Source organism: Giraffa tippelskirchi, chromosome 13 (assembly GCF_054371585.1).
Source record: "Giraffa tippelskirchi isolate mGirTip1 chromosome 13, T2T-mGirTip1v1.2.pri, whole genome shotgun sequence".
NCBI lineage: Eukaryota > Metazoa > Chordata > Mammalia > Artiodactyla > Giraffidae > Giraffa > Giraffa tippelskirchi.
Genome location: NC_137287.1, coordinates 105,400,039 through 105,427,921, shown reverse-complemented (window position 1 = coordinate 105,427,921; position 27,883 = coordinate 105,400,039). Strand labels below are relative to the sequence as shown.

At 40.5% G+C, this 27,883-nt stretch overlaps 1 protein-coding gene and 1 long non-coding RNA gene across 5 annotated transcripts in view; one reads left to right on the top strand and one right to left on the bottom strand.

The window, feature by feature from the left end:
- Positions 1-27,883, bottom strand: part of ASIP (agouti signaling protein) — a 173,883-nt gene that overhangs the window by 47,179 nt on the left and 98,821 nt on the right. The gene's annotated exons all lie outside the window — the stretch shown is intronic.
- Positions 164-27,151, top strand: LOC145533119 (uncharacterized). The gene is made up of 2 exons (XR_014073877.1): positions 164-781; positions 26,849-27,151. It is a non-coding gene; the product is annotated as an uncharacterized LOC145533119 (long non-coding RNA).

Genomic DNA, 27,883 nt, shown 5'->3' with positions numbered 1-27,883 from the left:
TGGAAAGGACCCTGATGCTGGGAAGATTGAAAGCAGAAGAAGAGGGTGGCAGAGGATAGGATGGTTAGATAGCATCACTGATTCAATGGACATGAATGTGAGCAAACTGGGAGACAGCGGAGGACAGGGAAGCCTGGTGTGCTGCAGTCCATGAGGTCACAAAGAGTTGGACATGACTTAGCAACTGAACAACAACAAAGAACAGTAGTAGCATCTCTTGTTCTAATATATGGTCTCTGACACAGGGCTCCTAAAACCCTCATAAATTCCTAAGTGATAAGAGTGTTAGAAACATCTTTTTTTATTTTTTTTTTAATGAGGTGACACTGGGCATGCTCCTGGTTGGCCCCTGGATGAGCGCTAGTCACTAGAAAGATTAAATCATTATTAGAAGCTTGAAATGTTCAGTCTCCCCCAATCCCCACTTCTCTAGAGAGGGGGGAGGGGCTGGAAAGGGAGTTAACAATTACACTTACACAAGGAAGCCTCCATAAAAATCCCCATAGCTTGGGTTTGGGGAAGTTTCTGGTGGTGAACACATCCTCATACCAGGAGGGTGAAGCACCCCAACTCCACAGGGACTGGAGCTCCTGTGCTTGGATCCAGCCTTGGTCTACGTAGCTCTTCATTTGGCTGTTCATCTGTATCCTTTATCACATCCTTTAATAAACTGGAAAACTTCAGTAAGTTTTCACTGAGTTCTGTGAGCCACTCCAGCACATCAATTGAACCCAAGCAGGAAGTTGTTGGAACCAACCAACCTTGTTGATCGGAAAAACAGGTGAAAATCTGAGCTCGTGATGGTGTCTGAAGTGGTGTTCTGGGGTGTACTTTGTGGCATTGACCTCTTTACTTGCGGAATATGTTGCTCTTTTTGGGTAGATAGTGTCAAAATTGAGTTGAATTGTAGAACAATAAGCTGGTGTTGCAGAAAATTGCTTGGTGTGGGGAAATAGCCCCACATAAATGCTATCAGTAGTGCTGTGAATCGGAGAAGGAAATGGCACCCCACTCCAGTACTCTTGCCTGGAAAATCCCATGGGTGAAGGAGTCTGGTAGGCTGCAGACCCATGGGGTCGCTAGGAGTCGGACACAACTGAGCGATTTCACTTTCACTTTTCCCTTTCATGCACTGGAGAAGGAAATGGCGGCCCACTCCAGTATTCTTGCCTGGAGAATCCCAGGGACGGAGGAGCCTGGTGGGCTGCCGTCTATGGGGTCTCACAGAGTTGGACACGACTGAAGCGACTTAGCAGCAGCAGCAGCAGCAGCAGTGCTGTGAATGTGGCAGAAGTGTGAGATGAGAGTAAAGAAGGTACATAGGAGAGAAAGGCAAGAGGGAAGAACTCCGTTTTTCTCCACTTAGGAAGACTAGTAGGTTTTTCTTACATAGCTGGTAAGTAGGATAAAAATCACATCTCAGACTTGAGAATTCTGACTATGGGATGCCCCCAGAGACATGACTCTTTGGAAGACAAAGGATCTGGACCCCATGGGCAAAGACTGGGGTTATGAGGACACTATTTAGGATCTAGTAGTGAATACTCTTACACAAGTGGTGGGTGAGAGATGGGGGGAAATGGTCTCCCAGTACCCTACCTATTAATGTAGCTGAACAGTCTGAGGAAGGACTGAAACAAACTATCAAAAAATGGTGCCTGAGCGGCTGTTGATCATTCTCCTCAGGATGGGAGAAGGAAGGGATGACAATGGACAGCAAGCCCCAGGGCCCCTATAAAAAGACAATGTGGCAACAGCTAATGAGTCAGGAGTCCCCAAAGCTGAATTAAACATCAGCAATGAGGACTTGAGTTTTGGGGGAAGTAAGGATATTACAAGTTTGGTTGAACAGAGAACAAGAGGCCCAGCAGAAACAATATAGCTCTCTTAGAAGGAAAAGGAAATCAGAGCATGAGTTAAAGGTTAGAGGCCATTTCCTAGTATACAGCACCACCTGCCTGATACAGCTACCAAGTACAACCCTTAAATTAGGAAAAAAAAAAAAAAGGCAACTGTTAACCTGCTACTAAACCCTTGTTGAAGCTGAATGCCTGACCCACAAGGCTGTGTAACTCTTCAGCCTGATAGTCCCATTTTGGATGCGTAAACAAGAACTCTACAGCCAACTAGGGAAGATTTCAAAAGGCCTTGCTAGTCAAGTGGAAATGGTATATTCAAGTGCACAGCTGGGCTGGCTTTAGTGACAAGTCAACTTTATGTGAAAACTTTCTCCCCTCGCTAGCTCACTTGGGCCCTTGGTTTGCAGAGGTTCTCCTAAATGCCTAAGCCTGGTTCACTGATGGTTTTATTAAAGTGAAAATTGATGGTGTTCACTAGCTGGCTGGCTCCAGCAATTCTGGAAGACAAACTGCAGTAGGGCCAATTAGCACAATGAGCTGAAATGAAAGCAATCACCTTTATCTTAAGACTAGTTATGCTATATATTTTAACTGACTCTTTGGCTGTTCCCAATCTTAGCCGTCTGATTTGCTGCTTGGAAGATGACAGAATGACAGATTAAAGGAACCCCTCTTTGGGTCATGAACTGTGGGAACAAATTGCAGATGCTAATCAGTCTGGATCACTCATGTGATAGACAAAATAAGGGCTCATTTTTTGATAATACCAACTGGAATCAAGCTGCTGATCAAGCTGCTTGCACCATTCAGACTACCACAACTGCTACCAGATCCAACATCACATTGGACATGGTAGCACATCATAGATGGACTGGGCACACGTTTCTACGTAGATTCTACGTTTCTGATGTAGAAGCTACCACTGCATGCTAGACTTGTGACTTCTGTTAGAAGTTGGCTTATTTGTCTCATGGTGAAAACAGGCCATATTGCAATGGGTATTGACCCTACTGGTTCCTGGGGAATTGATGAATCAGAACCTTTGAACCTGTCTGAGGGTTTCTCATTGCTGTCGCTTCATTCTTAAGTTATGATTTTGCTGTTTTAGTCTGATCAGCCACTTCTGGCCACATCATTGTGGCCCTTAAAACTAACATGATTTTGGCTTTCTGGATGATGATATTAATGCACCTTTTATTACAAAAGCTCATGCAACAATGGAATAATAGTCAAAGTATTTGATAGACATTTCATTCCCCTTATCCTCAGACTGCTGGCATCGAGGGATGGAATAAAACATTCTCAAAAATAATGGCTTTATAGAGACTTAACTCACACATATAAAATTCACCCTTTTGAAATGTACAATTTCAGTGGTTTTAGCATTTCCGCAAAATCGTGCAACCATCACACAATACGTTGATTTTCGTGACTGGCTTCTTTCATTTAGCATAATGTTTTCAAATTTCATCCGTGTTGTAGCATGTATCAGTACATTCTTCTTCAAGGCTAAATAACATTCCGTTTTATGGATGTGCTACATTTTCACTTATACATTCGTTGACAGGAATTTGGGTTGTTTCCATTTTTTGGCTGGTTTGAATAATACTGCTATGAACAGTTGTGTAAAAATTTTTGTGTGGATATATGTTCATTTCGGAGAAGGCAATGGCACCCCACTCCAGTACTCTTGCCTGGAAAATCCCATGGACAGAGGAGCCTGGTAGGCTACAGCCCATGGGGTCGCTAAGAGTCGGACACGACTGAGCGACTTCACTTTCACTTTTCCCTTTCATGTACTGGAGGAGGAAATGGCAACCCACTCCAGTGTTCTTGCCTGGAGAATCCCAGGGACGGGGGAGCCTGGTGGGCTGCCATTCATGGGGTCGCACAGAGTCAGACACGACTGAAGCAACTTAGCAGCAGCAGCAGCAGCATGTTCATTTATTTTGGGTATATACCTAGGAGTGGAATTATTGGGTCATATGATAACCCTGTTTAACATTTTGAGGCACTGTCAAAACTATTTTCCAAAGTGGCTGTACAATTTTGCAGTCATGTCCAGCAATGCACAACTGTTCCAACTTTTCCACATCCTTGGCAAATTTGCTACTTTCTTTTTGATTACAGCCATCCTAATGGGTGTGAAATGCTACCTTTTGGTTATCTCCATAATGAGTAATGACATTGAGCATCTTTTCATGTGCTTATTGTTCATTAGTACATCTTCTTTGGAGAAATGTCTATTCAAATCCTTTGCTCATTTTAAAATAGGATCATTTGTTTTTTTGTTGTTGAGTTGTAAGAGTTATTAATATTTATATATCCTGGATACAACATCCTAACCAGATAAATGATTTGCAAATATTTCTCTCCTTCTGTGGGTAATCTTTTCACTTTCTTGATGGTATCCTTTTTTAAAATTTTGATGAAGCCTAATTTATCTATTTTTCTCTTCATTTGTTGTTTTAGTATCATATTTAAGAAACATTGCCTAAACTAACATCACAAAGATTTATTATGTTTTATAATTTTAAATCTTATATTTAGGTCTATGATCTACTATGAATTAACTCTTGTATGTGGCATGAGGTAGGGGTCTGATTTCAATCTTTTACCTGTGGCTGTTCAGTTTTCCCAGCACTATTTGTTGAAAAGACTGCTCTTTACCCCACTGAATGATCTTGTCATGCATGTCAACAATCAACTGACCATAGATGGATGGGCTTATTTACAAACACTTAATTCCATTCCAGGGCTTCCCTCATAACTCAGTCGGTAAAGAATATGCCTGCAATGCAAGAGACCCGGGTTCAATTCCTGAGTCTGGAAGATCCCCTGGAGAAGGAAATGGCAACCCACTCCAGTATTCTTGCCTGGAAAATCTCATGGACAGAAGAGCCTGGTGGGCTACAGTCCATGAGGTCGCAAGAGTTGGACACTACTTAGTGATTAAACCACCACCATTCTATTCCATTCCATTGACCTATATATCTATCCTTATGCCAGTGTTATAATTGTTAATTTTATGCATCAACTTGACTAGACCACAGGTGCCTGGAAATTTAACTAAATTTTATTTCTGGGTATGTCTGTGAGAGTGTTTTAGGTTATTCATGGACTCAGCAACATGGACTTCTACTCCCTCAGGGCAATCTGGCTAGAGCCACCACTGGGGCCCTGATCTGCCAGCAGCAGAGACCAATATTGAGTTCCCAACATGGTACCATTCCCTGGGGTGATCAATCAGGTACCTGGTAGCAGGTTGACTACTTTGAACTACCTCCATCATGGAAGGGGTAGCATTTTGTTCTTACTGGAATAGGCACTTAATCTGGATACAGATTTGCCTTCACTGCACACATTGCTTCTGTCCTAACTACCATCCATAGATTTACAGAATGCCATTTCCAATGTAGTATTCCACACAGCATTACTTCTGATCAAGGAACTTGTTTCACCAGGGGGAAAAAAGCACAGAAATAAGCCCATCCTCATCGAATTCACTGGTTTTATCATGTTCCCCAATATCCTGAAGAAGCGGGATTGATAGAATGGTGGAATGGGCTTTTGAAGATTCAATTACAGAGCCAGCTAGGTGGCAATATCTTGCAGAGTGGGGTAAGGTTCACCAGAAGGCTTTAGCCAGCCTCTTGTATCCACAGGTTCTACATCTGCGGATTCAACCACTGGGGGTCAAAAATATTTTTTTAAGATTCCAGGAAGTTCCAAAAAGCAAAACTTGAATTTGGCATGCACAAGCAACTATTTACACAGCATGGCTCTAGAGGTAAAGAACCTGCCTGCCAATGCAGGAGCCACAAGAGACCTAGGTTTGATCCCTGGGTTGGCAAGATCCCCTGGGGGAGGAAATGGCAACCTACTCCAGTATTATTGCCTGGAGAATCCCATGGACAGAGGAGCCGGGTGGGCTACAGTCCATGGGGTCACAGAGAGTTGGACACAACTGAAGGACAGCATGCATGCACATAGCATTTACATGGTATTCAGTTCAGTTCAGAGGCTCAGTCATGTCCAACTCTTTGTGACCCCATGGACTGCAGCATGCCAGGCTTCCCTGTCCTTCACCAACTCCCGCAGCTTGCACAAACTCATGTGCATCAAGTCAGTGATGCCATCCAACCATCTCATCCTCTGTCATCCCCTTCTCTTCCTGCCTTCAATCTTTCCCAGCATCATGGTCTTTTCCAATGAGTCAGCTCTTTGCATCAGAACACCAAGGTATTGGAGCTTCAGCTTCAGCATGAGTCCTTCCAGTGAATATTCAGGGTTGATTTCCTTTAGGATGGACTGGTTGGATCTCCTTGCTGTCCAAGTGACTCTCAAGAGTCTTCTCCAACACCAGTTCAAAAGCATCAATTCTTTGGTGCTCAGCTTTCTTTATGGTCCAACTCTCATACCCATACATGACTACTGGAAAAACCATAGCTTTGACTATAAGGACCTGTGTCAGCAAAGTAAATAATCTAAGAGATGATTTCAAGTATACTGGAGGATGGGAGTATATAATATGCAAACACACCATTTTATGTAAGGGATTTGAGAAGCTGCAGATTTTGGTATCCATGAGGGAGGAGATGTCCTGGAACCAATCCTCTGCAAATACCCAAGGACAACTGTACAGTTGACCCTTGAACAACTTGGGAGTTGGGGCGCCTACCCTCTGAGCTTCCCTCATAGCTCAGTTGTTAAAGAACCCACCTGCAATGCAGGAATTTGCCTGTGATGCAGGAGATCTGGGTTCGATTCCTGGGTCTGGAAGATCCCTTGGAGAAGGAAATGGCAACCCACTCCAGTATTCTTGCCTGGAAAAATCCCATGGACAGAAGGGCCTGGTGAGCTACAGTCCATGGGGTCACAAGAATCGAACATGACTTACTGTGTCCACCACCCTCTGAGCAGTTGAAAATCTTCATATAACTTTACAGTTGGCCCTCCAAATCCACAATTCCATGGATGGTGTAGTACTGTAGTGCCTATTTATTGAAAAAATTATGTTTATAAGTGGACCTGTGTAATTCAAATCCATGTTGTTCAAGAGTCAACTGTAGAGGTTCTGAATCAGTGTCCTCATTTTTTTGTGCTTCATTTTATTGTTGTTTAAAGATATTGCATTTTTTACAAATTGAATGTTTGTGCCAACATTACGTGAAACAAGTTTGTTGGCACCATTTTCCCAATAGCATAATTTTTTAGTTAAAGTATATACATTGTTTTTTAGGCACAAAGCTATCGCACACTTCAGTAGACTACAATGTGGTGTAAACGTAACTTGGAAAAAAAATTATTTGGCTACGCCAGGTCTTAGTTGCAGCACGCAAGATCTTTTTTTTTTTCCTAGCTGCAGCATGAGGGAACTTTAGTTGCAGCATGTGAACGCTTGGTTGTGGCATGTGGGATCTAGTTCCCTGACTCAAGATTGAACCTAGGCCCCCTACATTGGGAATGCAGAGTCTTAGTGACTGGACCACCAGGTAAGTCCCTGAATGTAACTTTTATATGCACCGGGAAACCAAAAAATCTGTGTGACTTGCTTTATTGCAATACTTCCTTGTTGTAGCGGTCTGAAACAATCTGGAATATTGCCAAAGTGTGCCTATGTGTGGGCTTCCCTGGTGGCTCAGACAGTAAAGAATCTGTCTGAGCAATGCAGGAGACCCAGGCTCCAGCCCCGGGTCAGGAAGATCCCCTGGAGAATGGAATGGCAACCCATTCCAGTACTCTTGCCCAGAGAATCCCATGGTCAGAGGAGCCTGGCGGGCTATAGTCCATGGGGTTGCGAAGAGTCAGACATGATTGAAGCAATCTAGCACACAAATAAAAGTTATGTTTACTCTATATTGTAGTCTATAAATTGTGCAATAGTATTATGTTTAAAAAATGTACCTTAATTTAAAAGTAATGCCGTTGGAAAAATGGCGCCAGTCGATTTGCTCAATGCAGGATTGCCACAAACCTTCAATGTGTAAAAAAGAGCAAGTAGGGTAAAATAAGGTATGCCTGTATTATATATTTTCAGTCTTTTTTCTCTGTTTCAGTTTCTATTTCTGTGTATTCACATTCACTAATCTCTTCTGCAACAACTAATATGCCATTAATCTCATCCAATATATTTTTCATCTCTATAAATTTGACTTGGATCTTTTTATATATTCTATGCCTCCACTTTACATGCTCAATCTTTTCTTTAGCCTCTTGTACATAAGGCATACAAACAACAACTATTTTAATGTCCTTGCTACGAATTCTGATGCATGTATCATTTCTGGGTTGATTTCTATTGATCGACTTTTGTCCAAATTATAACTCCTACTTTCCTGCTTCTTTGAATGTGTGGTAAGTTTTGTTTGGATAGCCAGATATTGCAAATTTCACCTTGTTGTGTGCTGTATATTTTTTGTATTCCTGTAAATATTCTCGAGCTTTGTTTTGGGTACTCGGAAACATTTTTATTCTTTCTGGTCTTGATATTAAACTTTGTTAGGCTGGACCAGAGCAACCTTAAGTCTGGGCCTAATTTCTTCACAGTATTAAGGCAAAACCCTTCTGAGTACTCATCCTGATGCCATGTGAGTTATGAGTTTTTCCACTTTGAATGGTAGGAATAGGCAATAGTTCCAGCCCTGTGTGATCTTGGTGTCTCCTCCTGTCTAATCCTTTTCAGTAGTTCTCTCCTCAGCCTTGGGTAGTTTTTTCATATTCTGCTCTATACTCTAGGAGGGATCTTCTGAAGATTTCTGGCATTCTTCTTTTATGCAGCAATCTCCTCTCTAAAACTCTGCCCCAAAAGCTATATGTGCTTTGATCTCTAAATACTCCCCACATTTTCTCTACTCAACTCAAAGTGATGGCCAGTTTGCCTGGTTTCCCCTGTGTTGCACAATGGCCTGGAAACTTTCCAGTCATTAAGCTAAGAAAACTGTAAGGATCATTTTTTTCCATCTTTCAGGAATCAATGCCTTTCATAACATGATATCCAATGAAATATTTTTTTTTAATTTTTTGTTACTTTTTAAAGTTGTTTTAGATGTAAATTCAGTCCAGTTATTCCAGCTTGGTTGGTTGTGTTCATTTTATTTGAGGTTAATAAAATTAAGGCATTGTGTTCTTAAACATCTGTGAGAGTCAAGTATGTGCTATATTAAACTTACAGTATTTACTATAGTAAATTTACAGTATTATACCTCTTAGGGTAAGTAATCAAGTGTTAAAAGCATGACTTTGGAGTTAGTCAGACAACTTGAATTTAAATTCTATCTTTATCATTTACTAGCTATGTAACCATAGAAAGGCAATTTTAGCTCTTTGAGCTTCAGTTTTCTCATCTGTAAAATGAGAATATTAATACCTATTTATTGGTGTTGTTGTGATCATTAATTGAAATAACCAATACAAAATATCTACCCTAACGGCTAGTACATATTAAAATCTCAATAAATGGGAGCTGTACCTCAATAAAAGGTACTTACTATTACCACTAGTTTCTGCATGCTTACTCGAATTTAGTAAACTATAAGCCAAGTGAGGACATTGCTCCTTTATTGCAAAGCTGTTACTTGCTTTAAAATTAAATTTTGTGCTATAGTATAGCACAGGGAAATCTACTTAATACTTTGTAAGGACCTAATTTGGAAAACTCAGCAGTGGCCACAGGACTGGAAAAGGTCAGTTTTCATTCCAATCCCAAGGAAAGGCAATGCCAAAGAATGCTCAAACTACCGCACAATTGCACTCATCTCACACACTAGTAAACTAATGCTCAAAATTCTCCAAGCCAGGCTTCAGCAATACGTAAATCGTGAACTTCTAGATGTTCAAGCTGGTTTTAGAAAAGGCAGAGGAACCAGAGATCAAAATGCCAACATCCGCTGGATCATTGAAAAAGCAAGAGAGTTCCAGAAAAACATCTATTTCTGCTTTATTGACTATGACAAAGCCTTTGACTGTGTGGATCATAATAAACTGTGGAAAATTCTGAAAGAGATGGGAATACCAGACCACCTGACCTGCCTGAGAAACCTGTATGCAGGTCAGGAAGCAACAGTTAGAACTGGACATGGAACAACAGACTGGTTCCAAATAGGAAAAGGAGTACGTCAAGGCTGTATAATGTCACCCTACTTATTTAACTTATATGCAGAGTACATCATGAGAAAAACGCTGGGCTGGATGAAGCACAAGCTGGAATCAAGACTGCCGGGAGAAATATCAATAACCTCAGATATGCAGATGATACCACCCTTATGGCAGAAAGTGAAGAATTAAAGAGCCTCTAGATGAAAGTGAAAGAGGAGAGTAAAAAAGTTGGCTTAAAGTTGAACATTCAGAAAACTAAGATCATGGCATCTGGTCCCATCACTTCATGGCAAATAGATGGGGAAACAGTGGCTGACTTTATTTTTTTGGGCTCCAAAATCACTGCAGATGGTGACTGCAGCCATGAAATTAAAAGACACTTACTCCTTGGAAGGAAAGTTATGACCAACCTAGACAGCATATTAAAAAGCAGAGACATTACTTTGTCAACAAAGGTCCATCTAGTCAAGGCTATGGTTTTTCCAGTGGTCATGTATGGATGTGAGAGTTGGACCATAAAGAAAGCTGAGCACCGAAGAATTGATGCTTTTGAACTGTGGTGTTGGAGAAGACTCTTGAGAGTCCCTTGGACTGCAAGGAGATCCAACCAGCCCATCCTAAAGGAGATCAGCCCTGCTGTTCATTGGAAGGACTGATGTTGAGGCTGAAACTCCAGTACTTTGGCCACCTGATGTGAAGAGCTGACTCATTGGAAAAGCCCCTAATGCTGGGAAAGATTGAGGGCAAGAGGAGAAGGGGACGACAGAGGATGAGATGGTTGGATGGCATCACCGACTCAATGGACATGAGTTTGGGTGGACTCCAGGAGTTGGTGATGGACAGGGAGGCCTGGTGTGCTGCGGTTCATGGGGTCGCAAAGAGTCGGACACGACTGAGCGACTGAACAGAACTGAATGGGAAAAGAATCTAAAACAGAGTATATATATGTATATGTACAACTAATTCACTTTACTGTATAGCAGAAACTAACACACCATTGTAAATTAACTATATTATAATAAATTTTTTTTAAAAAAATTAAACTTTGTGTCTTTCTTGGATGGCACTATCTTGCAGACAATGTATGAGTAAGTTTTTAATAGCATTTCTGATTAAACCTAATATACATTCATAATGGCTCAAGAAAATACACTAGGTAATTAATGTAAATTATGTACATAATACACAGGGAAAGTGTTTCTGCCAAGATGATCCATAGACATATGAGACATATGATCTAAAATAGTTGTAGATCTAGTTACTAAATAAAGATTTAAAAATCAATGGTGTTTGTATATACCAACAATAAAGACTTAAAAACTATTATAATGGCAAAACAAAAAGATCTAATTCACAGCAGAAAGAATTACAAAATAACTAGGAATACATTTAGCCAATTATGAGGATTTATATGAAAAAAGCTATAAACTCTACTGAGAGACATGAAAAAAAACTTAAATAAGTGGAAAGACAAGCTATTTTCCCTGAGGCAAGAATTATTATGGTTATAAAAATTTCCCCCAGATTAATGTATAAATTTAACATGATCTCCATATGAATCCCAATGTAATTTTATTTTTTGGTAAATTGCCTCTGAGATTCATTTGAGAAAAACTGTGAGAACAATAAGAAGATATAGAAAGGGAATTCTCCAGTGGACCAGTGGTTAGGACTTGGTGCTCTCACTGCCAGGTGCCTGGGTCTGATCCCTGCTCAGGGAATTAAAATCCCACAAGTTGTAGCCAAAAAAAAAAAAAAGGAAAATATTGAAAAGTAAGAATAATAAAGGAAATACATCCTATGAGATATTAAAATATACTATAAAGCTATGTTAATTTTAATTATGTGGTACTCAAACCAGAAAGGTCAGTAGAACCAAATAAAGTCTGAAAAAATAAACTCATAATATATAAGAATTTTCAATATAACAAAGATGACCGTATTTCATGAAGCCTAGTGGAAGTGTTGTGGGGGGTGTAAAGATGAAAAAGATGCAGCATCCAACCTAAAAGGAAGGTTGAGATAAGAGCACAACTTTTAATACAAAAAAAAGGTGGGGGGGGGTTAAGTGGCATATGGGATATATAATTAAAGAACTATATAAATTCAAAGGCAGGAGAAAAGAGTCTTGGTCAGGTCTGCCAAGCTGTGAATGCTGGACCTTGCTCTGTGTACCAAAGATTGTCAGCTTACCCTGGTTGTGCAATGTCAACCCGAATTAGGCCAATGTGGTCGCCTTAGAGGCTACTCTACACTTAACTTTAAGTCATTTCATTAGACTTGCCTCAGAAGTTCTGGTGGGGTAATCCCAAGAGTCCTCTTCAGTTGTCTTGCTGAATTTTCTCAAGCAAGTCCATTCTGCTAGACCCCTGACTCTGAGCAGCCCCTTTCTTGTTTTAACTCCAGTGCCTCCAGGGTCATTTAACCATATGTCTGCCTGTTTTTGATTCATTACTATGTTATGATGATTATTGTTAAAAACCCTTCTGACGTGGAGAAGGAAATGGCAACCCACTCCCGTATTCTTGCCTGGAGAATCCCATGGACAGAGGAGCCTGGCAGGCTACAATCCATGGGATTACAACAGTCGGAGGCGACTTAGTGACTAAACCACTAGAGAAAGACTACTCTCAATTTGGCAGCAAGTGACAACTGTCCTTAAGATTTCTTTTTTTTCCCCGATAGAAAAAGAAAACACTTGGAAAATGAAAATAATAAATTTTATATTCAAATGTAAAAAAAAAAAAAAAACCCTTTTGACATCTGCAAGTCTTCAGAGTCACTCAATAGGCCTGTCTGAGCCAATGTCCTGGAACATGCATATCTCCTTCTCCTTCACAGCCAGTGGAGCAGAATAACTTTGATGAGATAGAATGGTTGTGCCTTCCTGAGGCCAGGTGTGGTGAAGTCACGTGGATCTGGAGAAGGCATACATGCAGATATCAGTCCAGTCCTCCCTGAGCAGGTAGTTTATCTTTCTCTAAATGTTTCTCCAAGGGTCTCCTGAGCATCTTTTTTTATTAGCATCACCTTAAGAAACTTGATCAAGATTCCCCCAGTCCCACTTCAGTTCTGCAAATTAGGACTTCAGAATCTAGGTCCTTAAGGCTTCTTTTTCACAAGTTTCTCTGTACACTGTGTGAGTTTAGTTGCTAAGTCATGTCCGACTCTTTGTGACCCCATGCTCTGCAACACACCGGGCTTCCCTGTCCTTCACTATCTCCCAGAGTTTGCTCAAACTCATGTCCATTGAAACGGAGATGCCATCCAACCATCTCATCCTCTGTCATCCCCTTCTCCTCCTGCCCTTAATCTTTCCCAGTATTAGGGTCTTTCCCAATGTGTCAGCTGTTTGCATCAGGTGGCCAAAGTATTGAAGCTTCAGCTTCAGCATCAGTCCTTTCAATGAATATTCAGGACTGATTTCCTTTAGAATTGACTGGTTTGATCTCCTTGCAGTCCAAGGAACTCTCAAGAGTCTTCTCCAACATCACAGTTTGAAAGCATCAATTCTTTGGTGCTCAGCCTTCTTTATGGTCCAATTCTCACATCCATACATGACTACTGGAAAAACCATAGCTTTGAGTATATGGACCTTTGTTGGCAAAGTGAAGTCTGCTTTTTTAATAGGCTGTCTAGGTTTGCCATAGCTTTCCTTCCAAGGATCAAGTGTCTTTTAATTTTGTGGCTGCAGTCACCATCTGCAGTGATTTTGGAGCCCAAGGGAAAAATAAAATCTGTCACTGCTTCCACCTTTTCCCCTATTTGCCATGAAGTGATGGGACTGGATGTCATGACCTTAGTTCTTTGAATATTGAGTGTTAAGCCAGGCTTTTCACTCTCCTCTTTGACCTTCATCAAGAGGCTCTTTAGTTCCTCTTTGCTTTCTGCCATTAGAGTGCTATCATCTTCATATTTGAGGTTGTTGATATTTCTCCCAGCAATCTTGATTCCAGCTTGTGATTCATCCAGCCTGGCATTTTGCATGATGTAGTCTGTTATGTTATTAGTCACTCAGTTATGTCTGACTCTTTGTGCCCACCAGGCTCCTCTGTCCATGGGGTTTCTTCAGGCAAAAATACTGGAGTGGGTTGCCATTCCCCTCTCCAGGATGTACTCTGCATACATTTAAATAAACAGGGTGACAATATACAGCCTTGTTGTACTCCTTTTCCAATTTTGAACCAGTCAGTTGTTCCATGTAAGGTTCTAACTGTTGTTTCTTGACCCACATACAGGTTTCTCAGGAGACAGGTAAGGTGGTCTGGTATTCCCATCCCTTTAAGAATTTTTCACAGTTTGTGACCCACACAGTCGAAGGCTTTAGCATAGTCAATGACTAACAGAAGCAGAAGAGATTAAGAAATGGTGGCAAGAATACACAGAAGAACTGTACAAAAAAGTTCTTTATGACCCAGTTAACCATGATGATGTGGTCACTCACCGAGAGCCAGATATCCTGAAGTGTGAAGTCAAGTGGGCTTTAGGAAACATTACTAAGTAGTCAATGAAGCAGAAGTAGATGTTTTTCCACAATTCCCTTGCTTTCTCTATGATCCAATGAATGTTGGCAATTTGATCTCTGGTTCCTCTGCCTTTTCTAATTCCAGCTTGTTCATCTGGAAGTTCTCGGTTCACATACTCCTGAAACCTAGCTTGAAGGATTTTGAGAATAACCTTACTAGCATTGTGAAATGAGCGCAACTGTCCAATAGTCTGAACATTCTTTGGCCCTGCCCTTCTTTGGGACTGGAATGAAAACTAATCTTTTCCAGTCCCGTGGCCACTGCTGAGTTTCCCAAATTTGCTGGCATATTGAGTGCAGCACTTTCACAGCATCATCTTTTAGGATTTGAAATAGCACAGCTGCAATTCCATCACCTCCACTAGCTTTGCGAGTAGTAATGCTTCCTAAGGCCCACTTGACTTCACACTCCAGGATGTCTGGCTCTTGGTGAGTGACCACACCATTATGGTTATCCTGGTCATTAAGACCTTTTTGGCATAGTTCTTCTTTGTATTCTTGCCACCTCTTCTTAATCTCTGCTGCCTCTGTTAGGTCCTTACCATTTCTACCCTTTATCATGCTCATCCATACATGAACTGTTCCTTTGATATCTCCAATTTTCCTGAAGAGACCTCTAGTCTTTCTCATTCTATTTTTCCTTCTACTTCTTTGCATTTTGTACTTCAAGTAACTTGCCTGTTACTCCAGGTATCTCTTGACTTCTTACTTTTGCATTTCAATATCCTATGATGAAAAGGACATCATTTTTTGATGTTAGTTCTAGAAGGTCTTGTAGGTCTTCATAGAAGCATTTAATTCAGTTTCTTTGGCATCAGTGGTTGTGGCATAGACCTGCATTACTACGATGTTGAATGGTTTGCCTTGAAAATGAACAGAGATCATTCTGTCGTTTTTGAGATTGCTTCAAAGTATTGCATTTCAAAATCTTTTGTTGACTATGAAGGCTACTCCATTTCTTCCAAGGGATTCTTGCCCACAGTAGTAGATGTAATGGGTTATCTGAATTAAGTCTGCCCATTCCCGTGCATCTTACTTCACTGATTCCTAAGATGTCGATGTTCACTCTTGCCATCTCCTGCTTGACCACTTCCAATTTATTTAATTCATGGACCAAACATTTCAGGTTCCTATGCAATATTGTTCTTTATAGCATTGGACTTTACTTTCACCACCAGACACATCCACAACTGAGCATCATTTCCGCTTTGACCCAGCCACTTCATTCTTTCTGGAGCTATTAGTAATTGCCCTCCTTTCTTCTCCATCAACACACTGGACACCTTCTGAGCTGGGGGGGCTCATGTTCCTGTGTCATATCTTTTTGCTTTTTCATCCTGTTCATGTTAACGGGGTTCTCGCAGCAAGAATACTGGAGTGGTCTGCCTTTCCCTCCTCCAGTGGACCATGTTTTATCAGAACTCTTCGCTATGACCTGTCCATGTTGGGTGGCCCTGCACAGCATGGCTTATAGCTTCATTGAGTTACACAAGCCCCTTTTCCATGACAAGGCTGTGATGCATGAATGGGCTCTGCACACTAAGCCTTCTAAAATGACCCCTTCTCTGTCTCTAGTTTTGGAGTTGCTCAATCTCATAAATGGCGTCCTCGAAACAATGGTTCTTAGAGATTTTACCTGTTTTTAAAAAGGTACTTCAGGGAATTCCCCAGAAGTTCAGTGGTCTTTCACTGCCAAGGGCACAGGTTCAGGTTCTCCTAGTTGGGCAACTAAGATCCCACAAACCAAGAGGCATGACAGGACCCTCTCTAAAAAGGCACTTCACAAACTCTGAACCCTAAATCTCACTGGAAGACACCTAAGGCCTAGACTATTCACTAGTCACAGATCATAGCAGTTATAACTTCATTCTCAGTCGGCAGACTTTTTTCAATTCCTTTCCTCTTTGTAGCCTATCATTCCTAACCCAACTTCTTTAAGGATTCATAGCCTGTAACTAGACATTGCCTAAGACTAAAAACTGAAATCCTGGAGGTACAGATTCTCTATATCTTCAAGCCCTGTCCATTCTTTCTTTCAGTTTTTTTTTAAACTTTTTATTTTGTTTCAAGATATAGCCGATTCACAATGTTGTAACAGGTTCAGATGAAGAGTGAAGGGACCTAACCATACATACACATGTACCCATTCTCCCCTCAAATCCCCTTCCATCCAGGCTGCCACATTCACTCTTTCCTTAAAATGTGCCCTGCTTCCTTCTTCCCATTTTTTCTGCCATACCCTAGAGACCCTTCAGTTCAGTTCAGTTCAGTGGCTCAGTTGTGTCCGACTCTTTGCAACCCCATGAACCGCAGCACACCAGGCCTCTCTGTCCATCACCAACTCCAGGAGTCCACCCAAACCCATGTCTATTGAGTCAGTGATGCCATCCAACCATCTCATCCTCTGTCGTCCCCTTCTTCTCCTGCCCTCAATCTTTCCCAGCATCAGGGTCTTTTCAAATGAGTCAGTTCTTTGCATCAGGTGGCCAAAGTATTGGAGTTTCAGCTTCAACATCAGTCCTTCCAATGAACACTCAGGACTGACCTCCTTTAGGATGGACTGGTTGGATCTCCCTGCAGTCCAAGGGACTCTCAAGAGTCTTCTCCAACACCACAGTTCAAAAGCATCAATTCTTTGGCACTCAGCTTTCTTTATAGTCCACCTCTCACATCCATACATGACCACTGGAAAAACCATAGCCTTGACAAGATGGACCTTTGTTGGCAAAGTAATGTTGCTGCTTTTTAATAGAATTAGGCTCACATACAGCCTCTTGTTAGTCTATATACCAGTCTTCCCTCTCTCAAATCTTTCCCACACACTTACCACCCCCCACTGCCCCACCACTGCCGCTCAAAAGCCTAAAAGGACTCTTTTTTTTTTCTAAAAGGACTCTTGATATCAAACTATATCAAGTCTAAACTCCTCTGTTTACTTTCTAGGCCCTTTTCAATCTATCCCAATTTGCTTATTAGACTTAATGTCACTATTTATATATGCTTTTCATTTACTGCCCATAAACATGTACTACTTATTTCAGCTCATGGGCCAGATTCATCTCAGTGTTCCCAGAACATGCTATAAGAAGGCAGGGAAGGGGTTCACTAAACGTGAGCTGATGGACTCAACAGCTGGCATTTGAATACCTTTCAGTGTCCTCCCTTTTTGTATTTTATATTTAAATCTCACGACTCCTTCAGGTTTCACACTCTGTTGAAGACTTCCCCAGTTTCTTCAGTTCTTATAATCTCTCTATTTTTGGAGGAAAAAATCAAAAGAAAGGAAGGAAGGAAGGGAAAAAGGGAAGGATGGAGGAAGAAAAATCTCCCAACAACAAGAACAGGCTTTAGGAGTTGCAAAAGCAAAAGGAAGAGGAGGAAAAGTTTACAGTCTGATAGTTCCCTCTATGAAGTTTTTTAAGGAACAGCTCGATCATGCAATATTTATTGACTTTTTGTAGTGCCGTGTCACCTGTATCACTCTGTTCAGAACACACATACTGGTAGTATTGCTTGCTAAGTGTTTCAGATGCATTCCTTCTGCCTCCCACATGTTAGTTCAAGAGTCATTTCTTCCTGCTTCCCTGATCTCCCATATTGAACTAAATGCTTCCTCTCCACGCTTCTATGACAATCTGTGTTTATCTCTAACTCAGTATCTTACATTGAAAGTGCCTGTTTGTGAGTCTGACTCACCTTTAGACTGTGAGTTTCAAGGGAGAAGGTCCAGGCTTTTTTGTCTTTGTATTCTCTATGTCTTTTATAGGTATGTGTAGATCCTGTACAAGATGCAACACAAATGACATCTGAAGTAACTAAGCTGTAAGTGTTGGAGAGTGAGGACCATGTATTATACTTCTTGTCTTTATATTCTAAATAACCAGTTCAGTGCTTATGTGTTCAGAAAAAGCTTGTTAACACTAACTGTTCTGTTCTCTGGTCCTCTCATTGTTTACACATAACACTACCCTTGCTCATCAAATCCTAATAACTGAGCATTTAGTAAGTACTCAATAGACTCTTATTCACTGAAACTGATGCTGAGTGTTACTGTGAGAGAGAAATAATAAACAAAGTCATTAATTATACTTCTATTTAGAAACTCTATTGCAGACTTTAATTATTTAAATAAATTCTGCCTCTTTTTCATACTTTCACAGGATAGGCCAGGTAAAATTAGATTTGAATCTTAGCTCTGCAAATGCACTGGCTATTTGATCTTTGTTAGGGCCTTTGAGGGCCTTAAATTAAAAATGAGGATAACTTACCTATTCTGTAGGATCACATGAGGATTGAATGTGATAATAGATACAAGATGTCCTAGCACCATACTTGGCACATAACAAGCATCAGCCAAAGTCAGCTCTTGCTTCTTGATCCTGTCCTTCCTCAAGTGGGCAAGAGGTATAGCACAAGGAACTATATTCAATATCTTATAATAAATCATAGTGGAAAGAAATAGAGGAAAACAATAGAATAGGAAAGACTAAAGATCTCTTCAAGAAAATTAGAGATGCCAAGGGAACATTTCATGAAAAGATGGGCTCAATAAAGGACAGAAATGGTATGGACCTAACAGAAGCAGAAGATATTAAGAAGAGGTGGCAAGAATACACAGAAGAACTGTACAAAAAAATCTTCATGACCCAGATAATCACAATGGTGTGATCACTCACCTAGAATCATACATCCTGGAATGTGAAGTCAAGTGGGCCTTATCACTATGACAAAGCTAGTGGAAGTGATGGAATTCCAGCTGAACTATTTCAAATCCTAAAAGATGATGCTGTGAAAGTGCTGCACTCAATATGTCAGCAACTTTGGAAAACTCAGCAGTGGCCACAGGACTGGAAAAGGTCAGTTTTCATTCCAATCTCAAAGAAAGACAATGCCAAAGAATGCTCAAACTACTGCACAATTGCACTCATCTCACACGCTAGTAAAGTAATGCTCAAAATTCTCCAAGCCAGGCTTCAATAATACGTGAACTGTGAAATTCCAGATGTTCAAGCTGGTTTTAGAAAAGGCAGAGGAACCAGAGATCAAATTGCCAACATCTGCTGGATCACTGAAAAAGCAAGAGAGTTCCAGAAAAACATCTATTTCTGCTTTATTGACTATACCAAAGCCTTTGACTGTGTGGATCACAATAAACTGTGGAAAACTCTGAAAGAGATGGGAATACCAGACCATCTGACCTGCCTCTTGAGAAATCTATATGCAGGTCAGGAAGCAACAGTTAGAACTGGATGTGGAACAACAGACTGGTTCCAAATAGGAAAAGGAGTACGTCAAGGCTGTATATTGTCACCCTGCTTATTTAACTTACATGCAGAGTATATCATGAGAAATGCTGGGATGGATGAAGCACAAGCTGGAATCAAGATTGCCAGGAGAAATATCAATAACCTCAGATATGCAGATGACACCACCCTTATGGCAGAAAGTGAAGAAGAACTAAAGAAACTCTTGATAAAAGTGAAAGAGGAGAGTGAGAAAGCTGGCATAAAGCTGAACATTCAGAAAACTAAGATCATGGCATCTGGTCCCATCACTTCATGGCAAATAGATGGGGAAACAGTGGAAACAGTGGCTGACTTTATTTTTTTGGGCTCCAAAATCACTGCAGATGGTGACTGCAGCCATGAAATTAAAAGATGCTTACTCCTTGGAAGGAAAGTTATGACCAACCTAGACAGAATATTAAAAAGTAAAGATATTACTTTGCCAACAAAGGTCCATCTAGTCAAGGCTATGGTTCTTCCAGTGGTCATGTATGGATGTGAGAGTTGGAGTATGAAGAAAGCTGAGTGCTAAAGAATTGATGCTTTTGAACTGTGGTGTTGGAGAAGACTCTTGAGAGTCCCTTGGACTGCAAGGAGATCCAACCAGTCCATCCTAAAGGAGATCAGTCCTGGGTGTTCATTGGAAGGGCTGATGCTGAAGCTGAAACTCCAATACTTTGGCCACCTGATGTGAAAAAAACTGACTCATTTGAAAAGACCCTGATGCTGGGAGAGATTGAGGGCAGGAGGAGAAGGGGATGACAGAGGATGAGATGGCTGGATAGCATCAGTGACTCAATGGACATGAGTTTGGGGAAACTCCGGGAGTTGGTGATGGACAGGCAGGCCTGGCGTGCTGCAGTCCATGTGGTGGCAAAGAATCAGACACGACTGAGTGACTGAACTGAACTGAACTGAAAGGAGGCAAGGATATACAATGGGGGGAAAGAGAGCTTCTACAATAAGTGATATTGGAAAACTGGGCAGTTGTATGCAAATGAATCAAACTGGATCCTTTTCTTACACCATACACAAAAATAAACTCAAAATGGATTAAAGACTTACCAGAAACCAGAAAATTCCTAAAAGCAAACACAGATGATGAACTCTTTGACACTGAACTTATTAGTAAGATTTTTTTTTTTAGATCTGCCTCTTCAGGCAAGGGGGATTCCCTAGTGGCTCAGATGGTAAAAAATCCTCCTGCTAATGTGGGAGACCCAGGGTTGTTCTCTGGGTCAAGAAGATCCCCTAGAGAAGGCAATGGCTACCCAGTCCAGTATTCTTGCCTGGAGAATTCCATGGACAGAGGAGCCTGGAGGGCTACAGTCCATGAGGTCGCAAAAGAGTTGGACATGACTGAATGACTAACACTTTCACTTTCCTCAGGCAAGGAAAACAAAAGCAAAAACAAACAAATCAGACTACATCAAACTGAAAAGACTTTTCCTTTGTACAGCAAAGGAAACTATCAACAAAGCAAAAAGGCAGTCTACTAAATGGGATAAGATACTTGCAAACAGTATATCTGATAAGGGGTTAATATTCAAAGTATACAAAGAACTCAAACCACACAATATCAAAAAACCCAAACAACCCAATTATTAATAATGATAAAAAAATAGTCAGAGGACTTGGGTCCTCAGAGGACCCTAGTGGTCCAGTGGTTAATAATTCACCTTCCAATGCAGGGGATATGGGTTCAATCTCTGGTTGAGGAACAAAGATCCCAAATGCCATTGGGCAACTAAGCCCATGCATTGCAACTGCTGAATCTGTGCACTCTAGAGTCCATGCTCTGTAACAAGAGAAGGCTGCACACCACAACCAGAGAAGTCCCTGTGAGGTGCAACTGGGGAAAGCTCATGCACCGAAACAAAGACTCAGCTCAGCCAAGATAAAAATATATACAAGTAAAATAAAATAAAAAATGGTCAGAGGACCTGAGTAGACACTTTTCCAAGAAAGACATACAGATGGCCAACAGATACAGGAAAAGATGCTCAAAATCACTAATCATCAAAGAAATAGAAATCAAAACCACAATGAGATACATCTCACACCTGTCAGAATCACTGCCATCAAAAAGACAGCAAATAATGATTGGTAAGGATATGGAGAAAAGAGAACCTTAGTGCACTGTTAAGTGGGAATATAAATTGGTACAGTCACTATGGAAAACAGTATCAAGGTCCTTCAAAAAATTAAAAATAGAACTACCATATGATCCAGCAATTCCACTTCTGGGTGAAAAACAAAACCACTAATTCAAAATGTATATGAACAGTACATGTTTAATGAACAATAATATTAACTGCAGCATTATTTACAACAGCCAAGATATAGAAGCAATCTAAATATTCATTGATTTAGAATGGATAAAGACCATATGGTATATATACACAATGGAATATCACTCAGCTATAAACAATAATGAAATCTTGCCATTTGCCACGACAGGGAGGGTATTACACGAAGTGAAATAAGTCAGACAAAAAAAGATAAATACCATATATTTTCACTTACAAGTGGAATCGAAAAAACAAAACAAGCGCTTCCATGGTGAGTTAGTGATAAAGAATCTGCCTGCTAATGCAGGAGACAAGGGTTCAATCCCTGGTCTAGGAAGATCCCATGGAGTTGCCATGGAGCAACTCAGTCTATGTGCCACAACTATTGAGCCTGTGCTCTAGAGTTCGGGCTCCACAATGAGAGGAGCCACCGTGGGAGGGAGGTTTAAGAGGGAAGGAACAAATATATACTTATGGCTGATTAATGTTGATGTATGGCAGAAAGCAAAACAACATTGCAAAGCAATTATCCTCTAATTAAAAATAAATAAATTAAAAAAACCCAAAACAACAACAACAAAAGAGAATACAGTCCAATGAGAAGCCTGTGCACCAAAACTAGAGAGTAGCTCCTGCTTGCTGCAACTAGAGGCAAGCCCATGCAGCAACAAAGACCCAGCACAGCCAAAAATAAATAAAATTATATAAAAAATAAGAAAACAGAAACAGATGTAGATACAGAGAAAAAACTGGTTATTACCATAGGGGAGAATGTTAAGGGGTTTGGTAAAATAGATGAAAGAGATTAAGAGGCACTGACTTCCAGTTATAAAATAAATAAACCATAAGATGTAATATGGGCTTCCCAGTAATCTGACACTATTGGTAAGGGAACTGCCTGCCAGTGCAGGAGACATAAGAGACTTGGGTTCAATCCCTGGGTCAGGCAGATTCCCTGGAGGAGGGCATGGCAACCCACTCCAGTATTCTTGCCTTGAGAATCCCACAGAGGAGCCTGGCAGGCTACAGTCCACAGGGTTGCAAAGATTTGGACATGGTTGAAGCAACTTAGCATGCATGCATGAAGGATGTAATATGCAACATAAGAAATATAATCAATAATACTATAATAATTTTGTATGGTGACAGATGGTTATTAGACCTATCATAGTGATCATTTTGTAATGTATTTACATGTCAGATCACTGTGCTGTCAAATCATTATGTCAGCTACACTTCAATAAATAAAATCTATGTGGAAATGCAGAGCAGAAGTTCAAGAATAGTTAAGATATTCTTGCGGAAGACCAGACATATGAAAAACTTATTCTATTATGTACTAAGTTCATTACAGTAGCTACAGTATTTGAAACAGCATGGAATTGGCACAAAGATAAACTAATAGATAAATTTAAAAAATGGACATTCCAGAACCAGATTAACCAGACTCATACAGAAAACTGTCTAGCTATAAAAGGAATTAATAGTCTTTTCAGTACACAATACTGGGTCAATTGGCTATCCACATGGAAGAAAAAAAGGAAATACGACCTTACAGCATACCCTAAAATCAATTCTAGGTGGATGATGTTTTCAGATTACATTGCAACTATTTATATTTAATAAGATAATTAAAAGTAAATAAAATTTAAAATTCAGTACATCAGAAATACTGGCCACATTTCAAGTGCTCAATACCTGCATCATATTGGCTGTCATATTGTACAGCATAGCTGGAGAATAGTTCTGTCACTGCAGAAAGTTCTATTGAACAGCACTATTCAAAAAATATTATAGGAGAATATTTTTATGACTTTAGGTAGGAAAAAAATCTTTAAACAGAATTTTTAAAAAAGATGCCAACCATGAAAGAAAATCTTGAATAATTTAATCAATTTAAATTAAAATTAGGAACTCCTTTTCAACAAATAACACTATAAAGACAGTGACAATGCAAGCCACAGAATGGAATAAGAGCCAGGCCGAGGGTGAGGCAAGCTGAAGCCTCAGGTGAAGGTCTAGTAAAGTGTTAAGCTTGGACACAAATTTTTAAGGGGGCATCAAAAAAAAAAAACCCTCAGTAATCAAAACAAGATATTTACAGTATTTTTAAAAATCAAAATTAGTTTTTCAAAATCCATGATGAATAAAATGTCATAATTTTAAATCAAGATACGTATCTATTGATTTTCCCTTTGTCTCAGGGTCCAATATGCTTAGACAGCATTTGGGAAATGATATTTGTATCCTGTACACAACCAATGTCTACAATTTAAAGAACATAGACCAATAAAAATGTCAGACAACCCAACAGAATAGGTTCAAGATATGAAAGGTATTTCACAAGACAGGATATACAAATGGCCAGTGAATGATAAAAGGTGCTCAACTTCCTTAGTATCAAGGAAATATAAATTAAAATAGGAAGGCATTCCACTATTCTCTCACCAAAATAGTTACATATAAAAGACAGACAATACCAAGTATTGACAAAAACTGAAAGTGAAAGTGTTAGTCATTCAGTAGTGTCTGACTCTTTGCAACGCCATGGACTGTAGCCTGCCAGGCTCCTCTGTCCATGGAATTCTCCAGGCAAGAATACTGGAGTGCGTTGTCATTTCTTACTCCAGGGAATCTTCCTGACCCAAGGATCAAACCTGGGTCTCCCGCATTAGCAGGCACATTCTTTACCATCTGAGCCATGAGGATGTAACAAAAACCCAGAAACCTCAGACATGGCTGGTAGAAGTGTAAAATGGTACAACTAATTTGGAAAACTGGCAGTATCTGTTAAAGCAAAACTCACACGTCTTACATTTCAGCACTTCTATTTCTAGATATACCCAATAGAATTGCATTCACATGTTCAGCAAAAAACTGTTCACAAATGTTCCTAATAGAACTGTTCATAATAGTCCCCAACTGGAAACAACCCAAATGCCCATCAATAAGGCAATTAATAAATAAATTGTGGTATATTAATTCATGAAATACCATATAGCAATGCAAATAAAATATTACTACATGCAGAAATTCCCTGGAGGTGCAGTGGTTAGGACTCTACCCTTCCAATGCAGAGGCCGTAGGGCTGGATCCCTGATTGGGGAACTAAGATCCCACAAGCTGCATGGTGCTGTCAAAAAACAAAATCCCAAATATTACTACATGCAATAGCATAACTAAATCTTACAAAGCAAAAGAAGTCACACATCAAAGTACATACCGCTCCCCCCCTGCTCCCCCCCACTACCACCACCACCCCCGCCCACCACCACCAACAGGCAAAACTTAATTATGGTGTTAGAAGTCAGGTTAGTGGTTACCCTTGGGAAGAAAGAGACTTAAAGAGGGCATGAGGGGGTTCTGGGTACTGGTAATGTTCTGTTTCTAGATCTAGGTTCAGTTTTCCTGGGTGTGTTCATGTGGTGAAAATTCATCAAGCTGTAGACATTTTTGTTTAATAGAAACAGACAAACGTCAAATAAAAATTTAAAGTATTGTGGTCTCTGTCCAGACCATTCAGGATCCCAGGGAAGAGGGAGATCAAGATTTTAAAAATTAAGCAATCAAGTGAAAAAGGCAGCTGTCACAACTTTCTCTCTTTGACCTGGCTCCCTGTCACCCAGCAAAGGCAGGTACTTTCAGCTGTCATCTTATTCACAAGTAGGAGAGGCTAGGCATTGTCTTCTCCTCTGACGCACAGGAAGATGGCAGCCCTGAGCAAGTCAATGAGGAGATTAAAGCCCCACAGACTGTTGGAAGTAGATGCAGGATTAGAAACTGGTCTCCTAATTCCTGCTCCTGAGCTTTGTGCACCAGGGCCTGTTGCTCCCAAGAATCAGGCCACCTGACCACCCCGAAGTTCCAATCAGTGTAACTTCACCAGGGTCTAGTGATTTTTTTCTCTGTGTCCTTAACTTACAGTGGTGCTATGGATGGGGATGACATCACTTCTCTGGAAGGAAATGTCAAAGGGTGCAACTATAGGACATAAGGAGGCAATTTTAAATAACCCCTTTTATCCCTTCTGAAAGTCCAATCACTGACTGTATTGACTGAGGGCTGATGGCACTAGAGAGTAGAACAAACCAAGGAAAGAGTGAAACATATACTGGATGGGATCCAGTCAGAAAGGACCATTTCTAAACAAATGAAAAGAGTTACACTTTTCATTCTTTCATCTTTTAAATAAGATTTAAATTGTGGTTTAGAATGTTTTGAATTTAGTACTTTTGTTCCAAGCTGATTCTTCTTAAAAACACCTGAATATAAAGAATCCGTAAGCACAGGTTTGGGGAACAGATGGAGACAGAACTGGTGGTTGTCTAGCAGGCAATTTATGGCTGTGTCCTAATTTTGTGGGGGCTATCAGAAGGACTTATAGAACTCTCCCCCACTGCAACACCCCCCCTTCTTCTTCTTTTTCCTCAAGAGAGCTGCCCTATGAGCATAATGAGACCTCTTGGGGCTCTAGGGATTACTTTGGCTCCCAGACCCAGCTGCACAGGTATTTAAATTGGATACAGACTTTAGCTTTACAGTTCTTTCCAATTTCCTTCCCAAAACCTGAATAAAACTTCCCTACCCAACTGAGGTCAGTTTTCTCTCAAGCCACAGCCTATTTCTTTGTGTACATTTTCCCTGAGCCATATTCTTTCTTATCTCAATCAAAGATGACACTCTGCTACCATCCACCTTCCTCCCAACCCCAACACACACATTGACATGTGATCCTTTTGATTTCTATTTTCTGTTTTGCTTCTATAAGAACTCTTTTCTCTTTTTGACTAGCGTCCTGGCTCTTTCATCAAACTCTGAACACTAGGCTCCTTTGCTTTCCTGTGCTGGACTGTAACTGCATCTTTGCTGGAATGCTTACCCATATGCAGCAGCGCTTGGAAGAGAAAAACATTTGCAGTGCAACAGAAAGATGGTAAGTTTCATGTTATTTTAACTTTCGAGATGCCTTCAGACTGTCTTGAAGAACCAGAAACAGCCCTTTTCCCAGACTGTATTTCAACTCCGAGCCACTTACACAAAATGGGTTTACCTTACTCGACAGTGAAACTGCTAATTAAAAACAGTTGTCTCAAATTGAGTTATACATTTCCTTATATCCTTGAACATGCACAGGACTCCAAAGCAATTAAATTCTGTATGTGGTTTCCTAGATCACAGATCTGTTTTTCAGAGCCTCAACGGGACAGAGGCTGAAACGAAATACTTCAACCTACAATTCACTTCTTTTGATGTAAAGATCAGTTTCCTTTCTACATCTGACAGGATATTTGAGTGACCGATAAAAGGCTATAATGCCCCCACCCAATTCCTTGTAATTACCTTTGTATGGGGCTTTCCTGCTGAGAGTTGTGCCCAAAATGAAGCCATCAGTGTTCGTGTTCCGATCCTTAACGAGATCCCTGTGGCTTAAGCAGAGAAAATGCAGGCACATGCCCTACCTTCAACATGAGGATCTTTTCCTTTATTTTCAGAGGAGGTTGACCAAATGAACCACTGTAACTAAGAGCTTCCAGGGTATGGTTCCATTTCTTCCTGGATTTGTTCTTTATATTATCGGCGTTGTCGGTTCTCCGCAACATGGCTGCTCCCTCCCGCAATGTTCTTCTCCTACGCGTATCTCAATAGAGCTCCACACACTTTGATACAGGGAAGGGCACAAACCTGTAGCCTTCTTGTCTCTGGTACTATCTCAGCTACCTGTACACAAAGCATGGGCAGTGGCCAACTGCTTTTACAAAAATTTAGGTGCTCAAATATAGGAAGATTCTGCACCCAAGTAAGAAACTGTAATTAGGAAACTCCAAT